Source organism: Formica exsecta, unplaced genomic scaffold (assembly GCF_003651465.1).
Source record: "Formica exsecta isolate Colony F162 unplaced genomic scaffold, ASM365146v1 scaffold614, whole genome shotgun sequence".
Taxonomy (NCBI): Eukaryota; Metazoa; Arthropoda; class Insecta; order Hymenoptera; family Formicidae; genus Formica; species Formica exsecta.
Genome location: NW_021853375.1, coordinates 771,856 through 778,011, shown reverse-complemented (window position 1 = coordinate 778,011; position 6,156 = coordinate 771,856). Strand labels below are relative to the sequence as shown.

Sequence of the window (6,156 nt, the reverse complement as noted above, 5' to 3'; positions counted from 1 at the left end):
GGCAACGGGTGGCGGCATCGTCAGTAGTCGTTGTCGCGGGGAAGCGTGGGAGAGCATCGGCGGAAGGGAGTAAGGGACCAAGGGAGGCTGCGGACAGCGGACGAGAGAAAGAAAGCGCGACGTCAGCCGCGCGGCGCGGGTGAGACGAAAGGGTGGCGGAGAGACTGAGAAAGGGAGAGAAAGAGAGAGAGAGAGAGAGCGAGATATATAGAGCACGCGCGTCTCTTCTCGACGTCGACGCAACTGGGTGGCGCAGAATAGCTGCTCAGTGCTCGTCGAACGGCGCCGCGCTGCGACGGGATCATGCCGCCGCGCCCTGCGCCACCGATCGACCGATCTCAGGTACGCGAGAGAGAAAGGGATTATCTATATTCTCTTTAGCGAGCGGAGGCGTCCAGCCTCCGAGTAAGGAGGCTTCTCGCGTGAGACTCGCTCTCGCGGGGAGAGACCACGAGCGCGGAGGTCTCGTGCGCGGATTCGGGACGCAATTGCGTCGGGGTGCATTGTATTACTATTACGAGAGTATATACGCGAAGCAAGAGTTTGACGCTTGGTTCTCCCGACAAGGTCCTCGGTCCTCATTTCGTTGCGTCAATCTACGTCCGTTGTCACGGACGGAGAATCGCGCACGGTGATTGTACCAAACACGAGAGCGAACATCCTTCTTCCTACATGATGCGTGCTCTACGAAAGTTCCGGGGTGTCTCACGCGGCCGACGCGTCTCTCGGCGAAATCTCTTCTAGGATCCTCGATATTCTTCGTGATCGATCGAGGAACCGTTTGCGTCGCGAAATAGAAAGCGTATTCCCGCGAGTTTCGCTGCGAATTTCCGCCCGATCTCTTGCTTGTTATACGCGAGAAGCTGTCCGGGGTATAGGTAGGTAACGAGGGAAAATGGGTCCTCATTCCTTTGTAATTTGCCCCATTATTTCCCCGGGGGATGCTGCGATCTCGTCGTCGGTAGTCCATATCCGCGACTTTATAAATTAATAGATCTTTGCTCGTTGCTACAAGAAAAGAGAATGATTGCTTGACGTTATCCTCTCCGGAGAACACGATCGAGAATCTGCGTCGACTTCAATTTTCTTTCATCTTCAAGCTCCTCGCAATAATATTCATGAAATCTGCAATTTAATTCAAGTATTCCCGGAAGTATTTCTTCTAGATTTATTATAAACATCCTTCTGTTGGTTTCTTTTGGATTCTTTTTCATCAAACGTGAGATGATTTACTGTTTGCCGGCGGAAAACAAACTCTTCTCGGATCCACGATCGAATCGAATGTTTCATCGCGAATTCGTCCGTATTCATGTGATTCGGCAAATGTTAGGGGAGTACGCGTGTTTCGAGGATACACTCGAGGGGGATGCGAGAAACATTACGCGTCTCGTGAGAGCTTTTACGCGATGGTTATCGCGCTAATGTAAGATGTTCTTCGGCAGAGAAGTGGTTAGAGCGTATCTTTGGCCAGGCACTCTGGTCCACGGTATCTTTTATCGGTCGCAGGGTGCCACTAAAATATTTTTTAATATTTTTACGAGAGAAATCGAGAGAGGAAATGTGCTATTTCGAATTACGAATAGCTTTTAACACAAAAAAATTGTCACCGCACTTACCGCAAAAAAATACTATTGTAGATTTATTTCACGATTATTGGAAACGTTGTTGCAATTTATTCATATTAATCGATTGTTTCAGATATATTTTGTTATAAAATTAATATAATTAATAAATATTAATAAATTAATAAATATTTTTTTTTTGATATTTAAATAATTTATATAAAGTAGCTCTCCTTATTATTGTAACATACGTTATCATTTAAATGTCACATATTTTAATCCTGTAAGCGGATAGCAATTGAAAATCGTTTTGAATTTCCAAAGAAAATTATGGTTTAAATAAATCAGAGAAGATTTCAAATATATGTATATGTGAAATTTATAGTGTATCTATATAGTGTAACAGTATCTAATGAATTTGCAGGGTTTAACTTTTGACATTTTTACGCAGAATTTTATTTGTAATCCACACATAATATACTTCATATACAATCCATAATTTACCCATCTAAATTATTGATTACAACAATCAACTAAAAAAAAAAAATAATAATAATAATCTATAAAGGGCAATTCAAAATTTAAATCGATTTCGACTTTGTTGCATTTATTTGCAAGAACAAATCTTTTCTTTATGTTGCATAAGGGATCTTCTTTATTTCGTTAACACCTTTTTGCGAAATACTTGTTAAAGCCCCGCCATTTTTTTTCTCACCGCAAGCAACAGTTATTTACAATTGTTTACAAATACTCGCGTAGGTGGTATACATATGTACGAACACGCGCGCGTATATATTCAATTAAATATCTCTACTCTCGTGCAGAAATTATTCACGCGCGTTCGGGATATCCGTCCCTAGTCCCTATATGTCATAATTCGATTGCGGCGGTTTTTAGGTCCATTACAATGACGGAGCGCGCTCCATGACGATGGAGATGCTGGACGTGCGCTGGTACGTTAGTGAATTTTCGCCGCACAGGAAAGAGGCATAGGTTATTGATTATCGTGAATGGCTTTATAAATAACTGATCGTGTAGGAGCACCCATCGGAGACGCGTAAATATCGCTCGGCGAGTCGTCCTTTAAAATCGCTCCGATGCCCCGCGATATCGGAATTGTATTCGATCGAGGAAATCGCGTCGATGATTGTATCACGATCACGAAAGATCTCTGTCATGTTCTTTTTCGAGATTGGAAGGAAAATTATGTCTTACCAACGGAAAATAAATCCCTGCAAATCAAAGTAGATAAATCGAATTGCGAGGACACTTTGTTTCTGCGAAATTAAATCTATAATAAAAAAATAATCAGAAATTGCATTTGAAATATTTGTATGTGGGCTGTAGATAATTTGTTACGGCACGCGATGCAATAATTTTGTTAAAATATCAGTTTGTTTTTTTTTTTTTATTAAGAGCTTTATTAACGAATAACTGCGTAATTTAATCAGAATCTGTTTGCGAGGACACTTTGTTTCTGCGAAATTAAATCTATAATAAAAAAATAATCAGAAATTGCATTTGAAATATTTGTATGTGGGCTGTAGATAATTTGTTACGGCACGCGATGCAATAATTTTGTTAAAATATCAGTTTGTTTTTTTTTTTTATTAAGAGCTTTATTAACGAATAACTGCGTAATTTAATCAGAATCTGTTTTTTACCCGGCGAAAATATTCCACGAAAATTTATTAAATTTTTCATTTATTTGTTAATTCGCGTGTCAGAAAAGGAATTTAATACTTTTGTAAAAAAAAAAAGTTACAGAAAAAGCATTAAGGAATTACAAGATTACACACTCTCCTTTATTTGAATTAAATGAATAAAATACTGGATGCTTTTATAAGTTCTTGCGAGTAATTTTTGTAAACTTTTTTTTTCGATAACTATGCTTGTGAGAAAGTTGGATATCGTAATCGATTAGACGATGTTCTTTCAAATTACTGAAGGTACCGATGCGCAATATATAGGACGGCAGTAATAGATTGACCGGAAGCAAGTTGTCCGTTCATCGTACACTCGTGCGGGTATCTCTTCTGCACGGAATAATCTTCTACTACGTTTATACCGGTCAGTACCGTTGATAAATGAAAATTACCATGTATGATACGATGATGGATAAGCTACTAATGCCTGTCTTTCTCCCAATATTAAGAGCTTTATCTGCTCTACCATGCGTTTTTCTCTCATTATTGCTATCAGTGCCGATAAATTTCGTTATTCCCATTAAAATTGATCGACGTTTTATTCAAGAATTTCAAAGAAACATACGTAAGAAACAGAATTCACATACGATACATAAAGGACATCAATAAACGCAACGATACTCAACAGTACGTGTGACTTCGTGTAAAAAATAAAATTATAAAAAGTTATATTAGAGTCTTATATATAACCCTTCGACAATTTTAAATTGCATTTATATCATTTACGCTTTCATTATCTATCGTGACATGAAAATGTCAACGGTTGAATGAAGTAAAGAAAAAACTGTGATTTCTTTCTTTACATCGGATTTGTACATATTGAAATGTAGAATAAGCTTAATTTAAATATTGCTCTTTCTCTCTCTCTCTCTCTCTCCCTCTCTCTCTCTCTTTCTCTATATGTTAAAAATACACCAAATAGGATTATATTATTCTAAATTGAGACATCCCACGTATCCTATCCCGCGCTTTCGAAATGACATCACATATTTTTGTTGTAAATATGATCACCCGATAAATGTCAGCGTGTCATTTTTTCACTTCTGCGATGGATATTAATAAAAGAATATTGCAATATATATATAACATTTTATTGAAATACGTCGGCTGTAAGGAAGCTGAAATGTAGCTATCAATTTATTGTGAAAAAACGAATAATTATAAAATCAATTACACAGTCGAACTTTTCTTTCTTCGACTTTAACGAATAAATTCGTAATAACTTACGCTGAATAAATTTTGACACGAAAAAAGAAAGCAAATTTTTTTGGGCTACTTTTATCGAGAAATATTATCTGGTCGAAACATAAATTCTTGACTGAAATAAATCAGAGATATTGGAATAAAGTGCATAGCTAGAAATTTCAGCCATGCAAATATAGATTTCCTCGGTCAATTACATTTTCAATCATCTTTATATATCGAATATCGCTAAAACCTGCGTATGCAAACAATTCGGTAAAATATGGTTTATTCTCAATAGCCGAGATTAAAATTTTCGATAAATAATATTGAAGTTTGCGTAATATTCGATTTTCAACGTAGAACATAATATAAATACATCGCCATTATTCGTCGGTAAAAGACATTCAAAGACATTTAACGTAGCGAGACAGTCGTTTGAAATAAAAACTTTCATCGTATCGAATACCCGTCACCTGATTCTTTATATATAGGCTGCGTGTCAATCGAACTTTTAGCCTGTCCATTGTGATAATGGACCTCGAATTGGTCTTTGACAGGGCACTTTGCGGTGTCTCTGTCTCGATATCAGCGATTGGGGAGGGATCCTAATTGCTCGGTTAATTTGTCCATGCATTTCCGTCCCATCTTTGTCTTTCAATAATATTAACATTAAAATATTTCTTCGAAAAATATGATTTCTTGTTACATTCTCGGGTGTAATTAAATGACACAAAAGAACAAGAAGAAGAAAAAATATATATATAGATTACTCTATATATATATTGACTTTATATGTGCTTCATTGTGCTCGCTTCCCGGCTCTGCCGCCTCCCCGCGATACACTCGAATCGTCGATACAATTAACACTTTGCTGGTTACGTAGTAGCTGTTATCATCGTTAGCTTATGAGAAGACGTAGCGATAAGTCATCGATTAATAAAAAGTAAAAAGATAGAATAGTAAGAATAATAATAATTGAAACAGAGAAAGAGTCTCTTGTGTATGTATTATTTTCTTCAATTATACATAATTATTGAAAAAAAAATTAATCCCTCCAACACACAGTTGCGATTTTCTTCATGAGAGAGATATTCTAAGACGTATATAATTTGATTCGTATTGTAGAGGCTACAATATCACAAAGATCAATTTAAAGGTAATACTATACTCGCGCCAGAGGAAACGCGAGCGCGGGAGAGATGCTCGTCCTTAGCCACGAGGATTCGCTACGCGACGGTTGGCTTGATACCGCAAGAAGGAGGACGTCAGAACCGCGACGTGGAATTGTTCTGTCGTAACCTGAAGATAAAGAGAGCGAGAGAGAGAGAGAGAGGGGGGGGGGAGGGGAGAGGGATAATATAAAAGTTTTCAAATAACATCTATAAATGCGTATCAGCGGAAATTATATGTGATTTACTCGGTGAAAACTATTTAGTTTGCATTCCAACTGTCACGTATTTTCACGAAAACATTGCTCCCGATGGCTGGTGTTGCAGCTCTTTACCGCTTCGTAATTTTGTTGAAATTTCTGCCCAAGCTTTAGTGCGCAATCTAATTAATGCAAGTAAAGTCTGTCACGCATATACCATACTCACATACAGTCACACGCAGTTGCAGATAGAATATCTCCAATTATTTTATTAATACATATCTACGTATATATGTATGTCTCATTAATGTCATTAATGTATATATATATATAT

At 37.5% G+C, this 6,156-nt stretch overlaps 1 protein-coding gene across 1 annotated transcript in view; it reads left to right on the top strand.

The window, feature by feature from the left end:
* LOC115242649 (octopamine receptor) overlaps positions 1–6,156 on the top strand; it is a 17,388-nt gene continuing 11,232 nt past the window's right edge. Inside the window, exon 1 of the mRNA XM_029819098.1 lies at positions 1–342. The gene's annotated coding sequence lies outside the window, so the exon portion shown is untranslated. The remainder of the gene's footprint in view (positions 343–6,156) is intronic.